Consider the following 18075-nt stretch of genomic DNA (forward strand, 5'->3'; position numbering starts at 1 on the left):
AAATAAAAAAGAGAGAGAAAAAGAGAGAAGGGACAATGCTACTATCCTTTTACCACACTTGTGCTTCAAAGTAGCACCATGATCTTCATAATAGAGAGTCTCCTATATCATCACTTTCATATACTAGTGGGAATTTTTCATTATAGAACTTGGCTTCTATATTTCAATGATGGGCTTCCTCAAAATGCCCTAGGTCTTCGTGAGCAAGCGAGTTGGATGCACACCCACTTAGTTTCTTTTTGAGCTTTCATACACTTATAGATCTAGTGCATCCGTTTCATGGCAATCCCTACTCACTACATTGATATCTATTGATGGGCATCTCCATAGCCCATTCATACGCCTAGTTGATGTGAGACTATCTTCTCCCTTTTTGTCTTCTCCACAACCACCATTCTATTCCACCTATAGTGCTCTGTCCATGGCTCACGCTCATGTATTGCGTGAAGATTGAAAAAGTTTTAGAATGTCAAAAGTATGAAACAATTGCTTGGCTTGTCATCGGGGTTGTCCATGATTTAAATACTTTGTGTGGTGAAGATAGAGCATAGCCACACTATATGATTTTGTAGGGATAACTTTCTTTGGCCATGTTATTTTGAGAAGACACAATTTCTTAGTTAGTATGCTTGAAGTATTATTATTTTTATGTCAATATTAAACTTTTGTCTTTAATCTTTTGGATCTGAATATTCATGCCACAATTAAGAAGAATTACATTGAAATTATGCCTAGTAGCATTCCTCATCAAAAATTCTGTTTTTATCATTTACCTACTCGAGGACGAGCAGGAATTAAGCTTGGGGATGCTTGATATGTCTCCAACGTATCTATAATTTTTTATTGCTCCATGCTATATTATCTACTGTTTTGGACATTATTGGGCTTTATTATACACTTTTATATTATTTTTGGGACTAATCTACTAACTGGAGGCCCAGCCCAGAATTGCTGTTTTTTTGCCTATTTTAGGTTTTTGAAGAAAAGGAATATCAAACGGAGTCCAAACGGAATAAAACATTCGGGAACGTGATTTTTGGAACGAACAATATCCAGGAGACTTGGACCCTACATCAAGCAACCAACAAGGAAGCCACGAGCTAGGGGGCGCGCCTACCCCCCCCCCCCCCAGGCGCGCCCTCCACCCTCGTGGGCCCCCTGTTGCTCCACCGACGTACTCCTTCTTCCTATATATACCTACATACCCCCAAATGATCAGATACGGAGCCAAACCCCTAATTCCACCGCCGTAACTTTCTGTATCCACGAGATCCCATCTTGGGGCCTGTTCCGGAGCTCCGCTGGAGGGGGCATCGATCACGGAGGGCTTCTACATCAACACCATAGCCTCTCCGACGAAGTGTGAGTAGTTTACCTCAGACATTCAGGTCCATGGTTATTAGCTAGATGGCTTCTTCTCTCTTTTTGGATCTAAATACAAAGTTCTCCCCCTCTCTTGTGGAGATCTATTCGATGTTATCTTCTTTTGCAGTGTGTTTGTTGAGACCGATGAATTGTGGGTTTATGATCAAGTTTATCTATGAACAATATTTGAATCTTCTCTGAATTCTTTTATGTATGATTGGTTATCTTTGCAAGTCTCTTCGAATTATCAGTTTGGTTTGGCCTACTAGATTGATCATTCTTGCAATGGGAGAAGTGCTTAGCTTTGGGTTCAATCTTGGGGTGTCCTTTCCCAGTGACAGTAGGGGCAGCAAGGCACGTATTGTATTGTTGCCATCGAGGATAACAAGATGGGGGTTTTCATCATATTGCATGAGTTTATCCATCTACATCATGTCATCTTGCTTAAGGCGTTACTCTGTTCTTATGAACTTAATACTCTAGATGCATGCTGGATAGCGGTCGATGTGTGGAGTAATAGTAGTAGATGCGGGCAGGAGTCGGTCTACTTGTCTCGAACGTGATGCCTATATACATGATCATACCTAGATATTCTCATAACTATGCTCAATTCTGCCAATTGCTCAACCGTAATTTGCTCGCCCACCGTAAAATACTTATGCTCTTGAGAGAAGCCACTAGTGAAACCTATGGCCCCCGGGTCTATCTTCATCATATTAATCTTCCAACACATAGTTATTTTCATTGCCTTTTATTTTACATTGCATCTTTATCATAAAAATACCAAAAATATTATCTTATCATATCTATCAGATCTCACTCTCGTAAGTGACCGTGTAGGGATTGACAACCCCTTATCGCGTTGGTTGCGAGGATTTATTTGTTTGTGCAGGTGCGAGGGACTCGCGCGTAGCCTCCTACTGAATTGATACCTTGGTTCTCAAAAACTTAGGGAAATACTTACGCTACTCTGCTGCATCACCCTTTCCTCTTCAAGGGAAAACCAACACAAGTGCTCAAGAGGTAGCATTCCCATCTTCATCAAACCGTGGTCTTGCTACCGCTGTGAAAAACATCACTTTTCCAATAGAGTTTTTGATAGGTCTTTCTAGGTCCTCTTCGTCAGGCAGCAGATAGTAGTTACTTTTTTTTGGTCATGGAGAACCATTTCTCGTAGATGTGGACAATATTATGCATACTCCTGAAACTTGGGCTTACATCTCCTAATGTTGCCTCATCTAGCATAGAGAGGCAAAAATCCACCCTATCTCTTATTTTTCTCTGTCAGTACCGGCTTTACCCTGTTGGAGTGTCTCCTTATCTTATTCAACTTGAACTTCTTGTATAATGTAGTAGGGCTTACACCCAGTGCCTTGGCTAGAGATCAAATAGTTGACCTCTTGTTTAAGGGAATTGTCGAAATGAGAGATAGGATATCATCATAAGATTTTCTTCCACAATTTTCCTTTCTTTTGTTTGAAACATCCACCTCCTGACCAAGGCCTTTCTGTTTCATTGTCGTCTCCCATATTCTTTGAATAACTCGAACATGTGCTCCAAATATTGCAGCCACGTCCTTCTTATTAGTTCTCTTGAACTTGCCTCCTCTACTCTTATGGAGGGTTTCCAAGGACATGTAAGCGGCATATCTCTGTGTATCAGTGAGCCAATTACTTTGCCTTTGTACTCCTACAATAGAAATAGAATAATAAAATTAATTATTGCAAGAAGATTACAAATTGGTTGTTGGAAATGTAAACAAGAGGTCAACAATAGCAATAAAAATTCCATGGGATAGGAGTATTGCTTGCTTTGCTTGCTGTAAATATAAACATAAATGCTGGTTGCTGAAAATATAAATGTAAACTAAATTTGTAAATATGAACTAAACTTTATACTCCATGATTGACCTCTGTTGCAAGCAAGCAAGCAAATTACTCCATAATTTGTTTTTGCATTGCTTTTTCTTTTCAATTTGGAGTAGTATGAAAATATTTTGAGGTACACCGTTGTTATTGCACCAGTTTCTTTTCCATTCCTAGTTGTTAGAGTATATATTTATTTACACACATATACATGTTGTTAGACTATATGCTGTTTGAGGTACACCACGGTTCTTGTGGAGTTTGTTCTGTTTGCCTATAAGCAAATGAGGCAAAAACTGAAATACCCCCACAATTGTCCAGGAGACCTTTGTTGCTTGTTGAAAATATAAATGTTGCTTGCTTGCTGAAAATATAAATGTAAATGTTTCTTGCTGAAACTAATGTTGCTTTCGTTATCTCCTTCTTTCTAGTATGCCTTGTGTACCATGACATTTCTTTGTTGTCATTTTAATTACTCCATATAGAAGGAAAGAAAGGCAACAAAAAATTTGATTACTCCACTAAAATGTTAATTACTCCATTCTAGTGGAGTAATCTTTTTCAGCCTTCCATAGAGAAGACTGTGATATCCATTTGATTTGATATAGCCACTTTACTACTCCATAGTGGAGTAGTGTTGAATAACCTATGAACAAAATGAAGCTTCCTCATATGCACTATTAAATCTTATCAATCCCTTCTCTGTTACATCTCTGAGGCATAATTTGATGCAAGATTAGAAGAAATTATACCTGAATTTTGACCAGCATTGTTGCCTTCTTCTTCTTCTTCTTCAGGTTCTTCGTTGCCTTCTTCGGGTGGAGTGAAATTGAGGTCTGGGACTAGCATGCTTGCAATTGGGCCAATGATATGCTGCTATTGCTATTGAGGATCTGCTGTTGTTGCTTCTATTAAGGGCCAGTGATTTGCTACTGTCGATATTGAGGATCTGCTGCTGTTGCTTCTATTGAGGGCCAATGATCTGCTGTTGTTTATTCTGTTGAGGATCTTCTGCCAAAGGCAAGGAGCTACAGTTGAGGATCTGCTAGTGTTGCCAGGGGACAAGCTGGCAAGGAGCACTGAGCCTGGAGGTGGTCACGCTCACGCATGAGAAGCTCCTAATCTTCTCCCCTGGCCCCCGACAAGCTCGACCTTCTGGCGACACAGGGAAGAACGGAGGTGGTTCTAGATGAGCTTGACCTTCCCGATGAAGTGCTGCCGGCGCCGGCGTCCGATGAAGTGCTGCTGGGGCCGGCAGCCGGTGAGGTGCCTTCCTGGGGCCGGCGGAGAGGTTCCTAGATGAGTAGGAAGCTGGGCACGGAGGAGGAGATCCTGGGCGGAGGAGAATCTGGGCGAGGTGGGACGGGAGGAGATCCTGGCAAGGACAATCTGGGTGAGGTGGGCAGGGAGAAGTTGGGCGGCGAGCCGGCAATGCGCTGGGAGGCGACGCACTTAGCGAAGGGATCCCGATGGTTTTGAATTTCAAATTGATCAAAGGGTATTGTTGTCCATTATCGATTTTTGGGGGCTGTTGGAAATCTCCTTCCGCACCTTATAAAAGTGAACAGAGGGAGTAACAAATTAGTTGCAAATCAATGGAACTAGCAGTTCATGGTGGGTATGAGAATGTGTTTATTCGTGGGTGATCTTTTTGGCTTTCTTTCTTTCTTGAAACACCTTTCTTCTTGTTCTTTGGGAAGAAAGGCTTCAGGCCTGGCTGTGTACGTATTGGATTCCTAGATCATAAAGTTCACAACTCTAAGAACCCCGCCGCAAGGGTAAGTGATTTCAAATGGTTTATCAACAACAACAACAACAACAACAACAACAACAACAACGGGTAAAATGGCTAAGCTATATGACTGTTACTGACAATTATACTTCTGTTTTTGGAGAAGGGAAAGTTCTGACATGATGCGATCATACCCATTTGTTCAAAGACCAGCTCTAAGTAGCTTTTTGGAATCAACTATAGCTTAGAAATTGGTGGATATATGGGGAACCCAGTTCTTCTCACAAGGACTCCATGCATGCAAAATGGGCCTAGCGAGTCGTGATATTTCATTACAATGCACATTCTTTCTTTGCAACCGTTAACGACGCCAACTAGACAATGATCATTGTCTAGTTTTTTCCCCCGCAAAAAACTAGACAATGATCAAATGTGTGCCCCTTTTTACTTTGCGTATAAGTTAAAAACTTCAGCAATAAGCCTAACTATCATCAATTTAACTTCAGCAACAAAAATGCCTAGGCTTGGAATGAAAGACTTGACAATGTGGAGCCTTGCCAAATGATCTTCCATAAGCTTATGCGAACTAGTCAAAGGTTGCAGTCCTAGCGTAAAACTATCTTCTCTAACCACAAGGTGCAACTACACATGGCGCTCGGTTGTGTCTTAGTCCCTATCGGAATGGTGGCCCATGGTGACCCTGGTCGTCCCCCCTCGGCATCGGAGAGACATGAACACGACGATCGAGGCAACACTTCATTTCATTTGGCTCGAGAGAAACATTTGTATGTTTGATCATAAATCCACCCCGCCGGCAGTGCTAGTGAGCAGCATTCAGGCCGAGCTGACTCTCTGGCATAGCGCTAGGGTGGATGGCGAGCATAAATTTCAAGTACATTAGTTGTTTCAATTTGTTGTGACGGCGGATTGGTGTCGGAGTGCATGTATGCCTACACATGTAATTTGTGAAACTTGTCCCTCTCTTCTTAATGGAAAAGACATGCAACAGGCATGTTCTTGATGTCATCGTGAGATTAGATATTACGCAAGAAAATAGGGCCTCGAGTCTGGTGGAAAGAGATATTAGGAGGAGGCTGAAAAGAAAGATGATTAGTTTGGTGGTGCTTGAGAAAGCTAGGAAAAGGCAAAGTTCATGAATTACCAATGTGAAGGACCCCCTTCCTCTTCCTCTTTAGATCCTAATCCTCCCCCCCTCCTATATTGGGCTTCGAGGTAGCGACAACAAACTCTAGTGAAGATGCTGAAGAGAGACTGGTTCGACGAGCCTCATCTCCAATGGCTTCACGGGTGGCTTTGCGTCCTCGACTATATCCGCCATGGACCTCTCGGCTCCGCTTCGACCATGGTTTCAGCGGTATGGTCCCAGACAACACCGCCTCCTCTTCGCCCATGGATTTAGCGGTACAAGCCCCAGACAACACCGCCTTTGTCGCGAATGATGTCTACTACACAACCTTATTCTTGTAGACATTGTTGGGCCTCCAAGTGCAGAGGTTTGTAGGACAGTAGCAAATTTCCCTCAAGTGGATGAGCTAAGGTTTATCAATCCGTGGGAGGCGTAGGATGAAGATGGTCTCTCTCAAACAACCTTGCAACCAAATAACAAAGAGTCTCTTGTGTCCCTAACACACCCAATACAATGGTAAATTGTATAGGTGCACTAGTTCGGCGAAGAGATGGTGATACAAGTGCAATATGGATGGTAGATATAGGTTTTTGTAATCTGAAAATATAATAACAGCAAGGTAACTAATGATAAAAGTGAGCGAAAATAGTATTGTAATGTGTTGAAACAAGGCCTAGGGTTCATACTTTCACTAGTGCAAGTTATCTCAACAATAATAACATAATTGGATCATATAACTATCCCTTAACATGCAACAAAGAGTCACTCCAAAGTCACTAATAGCGGAGAACAAACAAAGATATTATTGTAGGGTACGAAACCACCTCAAAGTTATTCTTTCTAATCGATCTATTCAAGAGTTCGTAGTAAAATAACACGAAGCTATTCTTTTCGTTCGATCTATCCTAGAGTCTGTACTGGAATAACACCTTAAGACACAAATCAACCAAAACCCTAATGTCACCTAGATACTCCAATGTCACCTCAAGTATCCGTGGGTATGATTATATGATATGCATCACACAATCTCAGACTCATCTATTCAACCAACACAAAGAACTTCAAAGAGTGCCCCAAAGTTTCTACCGGAGAGTCAAGAAAATAACGTGTGCCAACCCCTATGCATAAGTTCACGAGGTCACGGAACTCGTAAGTTGATCACCAAAACATACATCAAGTGGATCACGTGAATATCCCATTATCGCCACAGATAAGCACATGAAATACATACATCAAGTGTTCTAAAATCCTTAAAGACTCAATATGATAACTTCAAAGGGAAAACTCAATTCATCACAAGAGAGTAGAGGGGGAGAAACATCATAAGATCCAACTAGAATAGCAAAGCTCATGATACATCAAGATCGTGCGAATCAAGAACACGAGAGAGAGAGAGAGAGAGATCAAACACATAGCTACTAGTACATACCCTCAACCTCGAGGGTGAACTACTCCCTCCTCGTCATGGTGAGCGCCGGGATGATGAAGATGGCCACCGGAGAGGGATTCCCCCCTCCAGCAGGGTGCCGGAACGGGTCTAGATTGATTTTCGGTGGCGGAACTCCTGATATAGGTTATGTTCTGGAGGTTTCAGTATTTATAGGAATTTTTGGCGTCGGGAACAAGTCAGGGGGGTCCCCGAGTCATCCACGAGATAGGGTAGCGTGCCCGGGGGAGGGGGGTAGGGCGCGCCCCCGACCCTCGTGGACGGCCCGGGACTCTTCTGGCCCAACTCTTTTACTCCAGGGGCTTCTTTTGATCCATAGAAAATCGTAAAAAAATGGCGCGTCCATTGGACTTCGTTTGGTATTCTTTTTCATTAAAACTCAAAAATAAGGAAAAAACAGAAACTAGCACTGGGCTCTAGGTTAATAGGTTAGTCCCAAAAATCATATAAAATACCATATAAATGCATATAAAACATCCAAGATGGATAATATAATAGCATGGAACAATAAAAAATTATAGATACATTGGAGACGTATCAAGCATCCCCAAGCTTAATTCCCGCTCGTCCTCGAGTAGGTAAATGATAAAAACAGATTTTTTTGATGTGGAATGCTACCTAACATAATTTTCAATGTAATTTTCTTTATTGTGGCATGAATGTTCAGATCCGAAAGATTCAAGACAAAAGTTTAATATTGACATAAAAATAGTAATACTTCAAGCATACTGACTAAGCAATTATGTCTTCTCAAAATAACATGGCCAAAGAAAGCTTATCCCTACAAAATCATATAGTTTGGCTATGCTTCATTTTCATCACACAAAAATGCTCTCATCATGCACAACCCCGATGACAAGCCAAGCAATTGTTTCATACTTTAGTAATTTCAAAAAAAATTCAACTTTCACGCAATACATGGGTGTGAGCCATGGACATAGCACTATGGGTGGAATAGAATATAATGATGGGGGTTGTGTGGAGAAGACAAAAAAGAGAAAGTCTCACATTCACATGGCTAATCAACGGGCTATGGAGATGCCCATCAATTGATGTCAATGCGAGGAGTAGGGGTTGCCATGCAGCGGATGCACTAGAGCTATAAATGTATGAAAGCTCAACAAAATAAACTAAGTGGGTGTGCATACAACTTGCTTGCTCACGAAGACCTAGGGCACTTGAGGAAGCCCATTGTTGGAATATACAAGCCAAGTTCTATAATGAAAAATCCCCACTAGTATATGAAAGTGACAATATAAGAGACTCTCTATCATGAAGATCTTGGTGCTACTTTGAAGCACAAGTGTGGAAAAAGGATAGTAGCATTGTCCCTTTTTTTTTATTTTTTTGGCCTTTTTTTTCATTTGGCCTTCCCCTTTTGTTTTTTGGGACAATGCTCTATTAATGATGATCATCACACTTCTATTTATTTACAACTCAAAGATTACAACTCGATACTAGAACAAAGTATGGCTCTATATGAATGCCTCCGGCAGTGTACCGGGATGGGCAATGAATCAAGAGTAACATGTACGAAATTATGCATGGTGGCTTTGCCACAAATACGATGTCAACTACATGATCATGCAAGGCAATATGACAATGATGAAGCATGTCATAATAAAAGTAATGGTGGAAAGTTGCATGGCAATATATCTTAGAATGGCTATGGAAATGCCATAATAGGTAGGTATGGTGGCTGTTTTGAGGAAGATATAAGGAGGCTTATGTGTGATAGAGTGTATCATATCACGGGGGCTGGATGCACCGGCAAAATTTGCACCAACTCTCAAGGTGAGAAAGGGCAATGCACGGTACCGAAGAGGCTAGCAATGATGGGAAGGTGAGAGTGCGTATAATCCATGGACTCAACATTAGTCATAAAGAACTCACATACTTATTGCAAAAATCTACAAGTCATCAAAAAACAAGCATTACGCGCATGCTCCTAGGGGGATAGATTGGTAGGAAAAGACCATCGCTCGTCCCCGACCGCCACTCATAAGGAGGACAATCAAATAACACTTCATGCTTCAAATTTGTCACACAACGGTTACCATACATGCATGCTACGGGACTTGCAAACCTCAACACAAGTATTTCTCAAATTCAAAAATACTCAACTAGCATGACTCTAATATCACCATCTTCATATCTCAAAACAATCATCAAGTATCAAACTTCTCATAGTATTCAATGCACTATATATGAAAGTTTTTATTATACCCATCTTGGATGCCTATCATATTAGGACTAATTTCATAACCAAAGCAAACTACCACGCTATTTAGAGACTCTCAAAATAATATAAGTGAAGCATGAGAGATCAATAATTTCTGTAAAATAAAACTACCATCGTGCTCTAAAAGATATAAGTGAAGCACTAGAGCAAACAACAAACTACTTCAAAAGATATAAGTGAAGATCAATGAGTAGTTGAATAATTATGTAAGTATGTGAAGATTCTCTAACATTTAATAATTTCAGATCTTGGTATTTTATTCAAACATCAATCAAAACAAAAGAAAATAAAATAACGCTCCAAGTGAAACACATATCATGTGGTGAATAAAAATATAGCTTCAAGTAAAGTTACCGATGAACGAAGACGAAAGATGGGATGCCATCCGGGGCATCCCCAAGCTTAGGCTCTTGGTTGTCCTTGAATGTTACCTTGGGGTGCCTTGGGCATACCCAAGCTTAGGCTCTTGCCACTCCTTATTCCATAGTCCATCGAATCTTTACCCAAAACTTGAAAACTTCACAACACAAAACTCAACAGAAAATCTCATGAGCTCCGTTAGTATAAGAAAATAAATCAGCACTTTTGGTACTGTTGTGAACTCATTCTAAATTCATATTGGTGTAATATCTACTGTATTCCAACTTCTCTATGGTTCATACCCTCCGATACTACTCATAGATTCATCAAAATAAGCAAACACCACATAGAAAACTGAATCTGTCAAAAACAGAACAGACTGTAGTAATCTGTAGGTTTCGAATACTTCTGTAACTCCAAAAATTCTGAGAAATTAGGAAGTCCTAGGAAATTTGTTTATTAATCTATTGTAAGTGGAATTGTTATTTTATCGCTCTCTGCTAAAAAATAAAAATTATTCTCGTGAGAGCATACTTTATGTTCTTTACAACAAGATTAAATAACAATCACCCAAGAAGATCCTAAAGGCTTTACTTGGCACAAACACTAATTAAAACATAAAAACACAATCATAACAGAGGACAAATGATTTTTTTATTACTAAACAGGAACAAAAGGCAAGGAACAAAAATAAAATTGGGTTGCCTCCCAACAAGCGCTATCGTTTAACGCCCCTAGCTAGGCATGATGATTTCAATGATGCTCACATAAAAGATAAGAATTGAAATATAAATATAAGAAGTTTTTTGAATTACTACATTTCCCAACATGATCTTACGGTGCTTTATCCCAGTGACAGAAGGGGAACCGACACGTATGTATCGTTGCTACCAAGCATAAAAAGATGGGGTCTATCTCTACATAGATAGATCTTGTCTACATCATGTCATCATTCTTATTGCATTACTCTGTTTCCCCATGAACTGAATACACAAGATGCATGCTGGATAGCGGTCAATGTGTGGAGTATTACTAGTAGATGCAGGCGGGAGTCGGTCTACTAATCTTGGACGTGATGCCTATGTAATGATCATTGCCTGGATATCGTCATGATTATTTGAAGTTCTATTAATTGCCCAATAGTAATTTGTTCACCCACCGTTTGCTATTTTTTTCGAGAGAAGCCACTAGTGAAACCTACAGCCCCCGGGTCTCTTTTTCATATATTTGCCATTGCGATCTACTTTTCCTTTGCATTTATTTTTAGATCTATTAAACCAAAAATACAAAAATACCTTGCTGCAATTTATTCTTATTTATTTTAGTTGGTGTTCGATATATCATTATTTACAACTTTCTCCCGCCAGCGCACCAATTTCTGGCACCGTTACCCGAAAGGGATTGACAATCCCTTTAACACGTCGGGTTACAAGTATTTGTAATTTGTGTGCAGGGGTTGTTTACATTGTGTTGCTTGGTTCTCCTACTGGTTTGATAACCTTGGTTTCATATCTAAGGGAAATACCTACCGCCGTTGTGCTGCATCATCCCTTCCTCTTTCGGGAAATACCAACATAGCTTCAAGCAACATCAAAAGGAATTTCTGGCGCCGTTGTCGCAAAGGATCTTCAACATATACCAGGTTCCTGATCACAAATCTCATCACCTCGCAATTTAAATTATTTGCCATTTGCCTCTCGTTTTCCTCTCCCCCACTTCATAAAAATTTGCTGTTTTGTTCGCCCCTCTTTTTATCTCGCCATTTTCTTGCCGGATCTATCTGTTTTCTTGCTTCCTAGTCTTAATGGCTAGCGTGCCTACTCCTCCTTTGTCACCAGATTTTGAAGTGCTTTACTTCAAGCAAAGACAAGGAGAAAATCTGAAAGATGCTTGGTATAGGCTTATGAAATCTTATCATATTTCCAATTTAAAGGGGGACGCTAAGGTCTTGCTTCGTAATTTTTGCATAGGATTGGCTTTGCATCATAGACAACTCCTAGATTTTGCCGCTAAAGAGAATTTTATTGAGATTGATGCCAATGATGCCTATGAAATTTTAGAAGGAATTTTGGGGATTCCACCTCAAAAGAAGGGGTTTACTTTCACCCCAGAGGGAGTTCAAATGCTGGACAAACTTGGTGATTTGCATAAACACATGCTTGAATTGCAAAAATATAATGAACCCCTCAAACATCTCAATGGTAGTATCAATCGCATGAATACCTTGATTACTCTTTGCAACAAACGATTGGATATTTTGGATCTAAAGATGGTTTATTTTCTAGAGAATTTAGGGAAGCATAAAGAGCCTCCCGGGTTTGAGAAAAACCTTACAAAAGTTGCCTAAACTTTGGATGACAAAACTTAGATCATTGCTTTATGCCTAGCTAAGGGCGTAAAATTATAGTGCTTGTTGGGAGGCAACCCAATGAATAAAATTTATTTTTTTATTTTTGCTTTCTGTTCTTGAGTGTTAGCACAATTATGCTAATGTTATAATTATGTTTTTTATGTTTTAATTAGTGTTTGTGCCAAGTGAAGCCTTTAGGATCTTCTTGGGTGATAGTTGTTTGATCTTGCTGAAAAAACAGAAACTTTTGCGCTCGCAAAACTAATTCTCATTTTAAACCAGAGAGCGATAAAATACCCATTCCACTTGCAGTAGATCAATATACAAATTTCTCAGGTCTCCTAATGTTTTAGAATTTTTTGAGTTACAGAAGTATTCAAAATAGTCAGATTGCTACAGACTGTTCTGTTTGGACATATTCTGTTTTCTTTGCGTTGTGTGCTTATTTTGATGGCTCTTTGGTTTTCTTTGATGAATTTTTGCCATAGAAAAGTTAGAATACAGTAAATATAATGCAATAAAAATATGAATTGGTTTGATACAACACTTATAGTAGTGATTTTTTTTCTTATACTAACGGATCTCGCGAAGGTTTTGTTGTGTTTTAAGTCTTGATCCCTTGTTGGACACACCTATTTGAGAGAACCAAAATTATGTCATGACTTGTTAGAATTTCTCTCTATGCTTCACTTAAAAATTTTATGAGCTATGGAATTTCTCTAGTGCTTCACTTATATTTTTTGAGAACGGTGTGCTTAGTATTTTTGAAGAAATGCTCTCTTGCTTCACTTAGATTTATTTGAGAGTTCGTACAATTTTCAAGAAATTCTCTCTTGCTTCACTTAAATAAATTTGAGAGAAAGAAATATTATGCTCATGATCTTCACTTATATTTGTTTGAGCTTATGAAAAGCAACACATGAAAATTAGTCCCAAAGTGATAGATATCCAAGAAGGGTATAATAAAAACTTTCATGAAGATCATTGGCCAAAATAAACTTGATTCTTAGTAATAGTTTTGAGGTATGATGATGTGATATGTGAGTTATGTTGATTAGTAATTATGCCTTAGTAAGAATATTGGTGTTGAGGTTTGTGATTCCCTATGCAAGCACGAAAGTCAATAGTCATGCAATGAAATTATATCCTACTTGTGGTGCATTATTCAGTGTTAATTATGCTTAATGCTTGCTTATGAGATTATCTGTTTCTTGGTTGGTCACTTCTCAATATTTTGCTAGCCTTCATTTTGCACTAAGTATGATCCCTACTTTTGCATCCAAAGTCCTTTAAACCAGTTTTGCCACATGAGTCCACTATATTTACCTATATGCGGTATTCTTTTGCCGTTCTAAGAAAATTTGCATGTGTCATCTCTAATTTTCAAAATAAACTTCTCTTTTGTGTGTTCGTTTCGCGCGCGGAGCGGTGAGGGGTGGCTAATATTTTCCATGCTAGATGTGTTATTCTCACGACGAGTGTTTATTCACTTGTCATTGCATGAGAGTAAGGCAAAGGTATTAGGGATGCCCAGTCCCGAAATGAAAAAAATGAATTTACTTTATGTTGTCAAATAATAAATTCCTTGGGAAGTGTTGATATGGAAGGCACTCGTGGATACGGTTAGCCATGGAAAGTGAAAGTATGATGGGAAAAGGAATAAACTTTATTTTCTGTTTGGGAACCGCCTATGATATATCTAGCATGGAAAGTGTTGGGAACTCTAAGTCGTTTTCGTTGGTGGGATGGATACACCTCCCAAAATGTTTTTATCTCTAATTTTTTTCTCTTTGAGCTCTGGCACCTCTACAAATCCCTTCTTCCCTCTGCGAAGGGCCTTTCTTTTACTTTATGCAACTTTTATTTTGAATTTAAGTCTCCATCTTCTCTTATAAAAGCTAGGAGGCAATATGATCATACTTGAGTATTGGGTGTAGCTAATATACAAGTGTGTTTCATGAATGGATCAATGGTTGAGCATGATGGGCTAGAGATAACTTATTTTAGCGTTGATATTTCGAAAGACATGGTTGCTTGTTGATATGCTTGAGTATTTAAATAATCATGTCAAAACTAGACTATTGCTTTGAATCACATAAAAGTCCAAATGTCCATGCTATAAAGAAAGAATATGATATGCCATGTTAGGCAGCATTCCACATCAAAAATTCTGTTTTTATCACTTACCTACTCAAGGATGAATAGTAGTTAAGCTTGGGGATGCTGATACGTCTCCAACGTATATATAATTTTTGATTGTTCCATGCTGTTATATTATCCATCTTGGATGTTTTATAATCATTTTATAGTCATTTTATATCATTTTTGGTACTAACCTATTGACATAGTGCCAAGTGTCAGTTGCTGTTTTTTCCATGTTTTTTACATCGTAGAAAATCAATATCAAACGGAGTCCAAATGCCACGAAACTTTACAGAGATTTTTTATGGACCAGAAGGAACATAATGGGCCCTGACTGCGCCTGGGGGGTGCTCCGAGGAGAGCACAACCCACCAGGGTGCGCCAGGAGGCCCAGGCGCACCCTGGTGGGTTGTGCCCACCTCGGGTGCCCCCCGGACCACCTCTTTGCTCTATAAATACCCCCAATATTCCCAAAACCCTAGGGGAGTCGACAAAATATTGATCTAGCCGCTGCAGAGTCCAGAATCACCAGATCCAATCTAGACACCATCTCGGATGGGGTTCACCACCTCCATTGGTGCCTCTCCGATGATGCGTGAGTAGTTCTTTGTAGACCTTCGGGTCCGTAGTTAGTAGTTAGATGGCTTCCTCTCTCTGTGTCTTGATTCTCAATACAATGGTCTCTTGGAAATCCATATGATGTAACTCTTTTGTGGTGTGTTTGTTGGGATCGATGAACTTTGAGTTTATGATCAGATCTATCTTTTTATATCCATGAAAGTACTTGAGTTTCTTTGATCTCTTTTATGCATGATCTCTTATAGCCTTGTATTTCTTCTTCGATATTTGGGTTTTGTTTGGCCAACTTGATCTATTTATCTTGCAATGGGAAGATGTGCTTTGTAGTGGGTTCAATCTTACGGTGCGTGATCCCAGTGACAGAAGGGGAACTGACACGTATGTATCGTTGCTACTAAGGATAAAACGATGGGGTCTATCTCTACATAGATAGATCTTGTCTACATCATGTCATCGTTCTTATTGCATTACTCTATTTCCCCATAAACTTTATACACTAGATGCATGTTGGATAGCGGTCGATGTGTGGAATAATAGTAGTAGATGCAGGCAGGAGTTGGTCTACTAATCTTGGACGTGATGCCTATGTAATGATCATTGCCTGGATATCGTCATGATTATTTTAAGTTCTATCAATTACCCAACAGTAATTTGTTCACCCACCGTTTTCTATTTTTCTCGAGAGAAGCCACTAGTGAAACCTACGGGGCCCGGGGTCTCTTTCTCATATATTTGCCTTTGCAATCTACTTTTCCTTTGCATTTATTTTTAGATCTATTAAACCAAAAATATAAAAATACCTTGCTTCATTTTATTCTTATTTATTTTATTTGGCGTTTGATCTATCATTATTTACAACTTTCTCCCGTCAGCGCACCAATTTCTAGCACCGTTACCCGAAAGGGATTGACAGCTCCTTTAACACGTTGGGTTGTGAGTATTTGTTATTTGTGTGCAGGGGCTGTTTACGTTGTGTTGCTTGGTTCTCCTACTGGTTCGATAACCTTGGTTTCATATCCGAGGGAAATACCTCCCGCCGTTGTGCTGCATCATCCCTTCCTCTTTGGGGAAATACCGACGTAGCTTCAAGCGACATCAGCGGGCACCCATCTGTTCTCCACCCGTCGTCCTTGCCCGGACGAGTGATGGCGAAGAAAACTAAGAGAAGAACGGCGCCGCTTAACATCGACAATGTAAGGAACCGTACTGGCGGGGGTTTGCGAGCTGCTTGGCGTAGTAGTAGTACAGAGGCTTGTAAGGCTCCGGCCACGGTGTTGTCTGTACTATGGGAGCGCCCGTCTGGCGGCGTCTTCCACGGCCTCACCGAACGCCCCGTCCGCCATGCCCATCGTCACCACCAGGCCCACCGGCAGCCAGGCGCTTCTTCATCTTCTCCTCCTTTATGGCCTTCGCTTTGACGTGGCGATTTTGCTGCGTCTTCGAGTTGATCTTTCGGGCGAGCGTGATGCTCGGATCCTCCGGCACTCCCACCGGCGCCATCTCTGGCGGTTCCGTGCATCAGCGGCGGAGGGAAGGAGAGGGTGGGATAAGAGAGTGAGGAATTGGGCGGAGAGCGGCGGGCAGTGAAAGAAGAGAGTGGGGATTTTGACGCGGAAATAGTGCGGGATGCTACAAAAGTGCGGGCTCGGCCTTCTTTTTGGGCGGGCCAGGGGGCGAAGAGCGAGGTTTCGCGTGACCGGACTCCCGCAAACCCGCCCCACGTTTGTCTCCACTTTGCAGGAGAAATCGCGCCTGGGCCGCTCAGCGGACCGGTACAGGTCGGCGTTGGATGGCTTCCGCGGTCCGGATGGTTGCGGGAGGTTTGCGGGTCAGCGTTGGAGATGCCCTAAGGTACAAGCCCGGGTGCTCTTACCCTCAGCCATACTCCCCTTCGGTACATGCGAAACTAATGTCCATGGTGTTTTTTTTCTTTTTTTTCTATCGTTCACACACATTTTTTACCGAAGACAAAAGGGACTCCGAGTCTAGAGAAAGGGATGGCCTATGGTATGAGCATGAGCATTCGTACCCTAGGTCGTACCTCATTCGGCTGGGAGTAACAGTAAGTCTCATGTTCTGAGATAGCTCAAGGTATGAGAGAGTGCGCTCGTACTAGCTGGAAAAACTTCTAATCTTCTCATAATTTAATCCACAAGCCAAAGGAACCGTTTGTTTTTTTACTTTAGAGAAATCTGTAGAGGTGACACATGTTGCTTTTGCACTTCTCCAAGACTTGTTCTTCAGGAACATTCTAGCCCCGACCTTCTTCTCTCTTTTCACCGGCTTTTGTGAAGAATTCGGTCTGCCAAACTTGCTTAGGTATAAATTGTTGTTGGGGAACATAGTAATTTCAAAAGAATTCCTATGCACACGCAAGATCATGGTGATGCATAGCAACGAGAGGGGAGAGTATCGTCTACGTACCCTCGTAGACTGTAAGTGGAAGCGTTATGAGAACGCGGTTGATGTAGTCGTACGTCTTCACGATCCGACCGATCCAAGTACTGAACGTACGACACCTCCGAGTTCAGCACATGTTCAGCTCGATGATGTTGTCGGATGTGGGGTTCCGGCAAACCCTTAAGGTTCGAACACTGGGGTGCGCGTGAAGTCTTTTCCTCCCACCGATCTACGCCCTAGCTCGCTAAGATCTCGCGGACGAACTCGACGAACTCGCAACACAGAAAGACACAAGATTTATACTAGTTCAGGCCACCGTTGAGGTGTAATACCCTACTCCAGTGTGGTGGTGGTGGATTGCCTCTTGGGCTGATGATGAAAAATACAAGGGGAAGAACAGCCTCCTGAGGTTGAGGTGTTCTTGTGCTTGGCAAACTTGTGTGGCT

At 40.9% G+C, this 18075-nt stretch overlaps 1 pseudogene; it reads right to left on the reverse strand.

Annotated features, from left to right (window-relative positions):
* Positions 1-2381: 2381 nt before the first annotated feature.
* LOC147979977 (uncharacterized) lies at positions 2382-16729 on the reverse strand (annotated as a pseudogene).
* Between the last annotated feature and the right edge of the window lie 1346 nt (positions 16730-18075).

Source organism: Triticum urartu, chromosome 3A, assembly GCF_056163025.1.
Source record: "Triticum urartu cultivar PI428250 chromosome 3A, HENAU_Tu73, whole genome shotgun sequence".
NCBI lineage: Eukaryota > Viridiplantae > Streptophyta > Magnoliopsida > Poales > Poaceae > Triticum > Triticum urartu.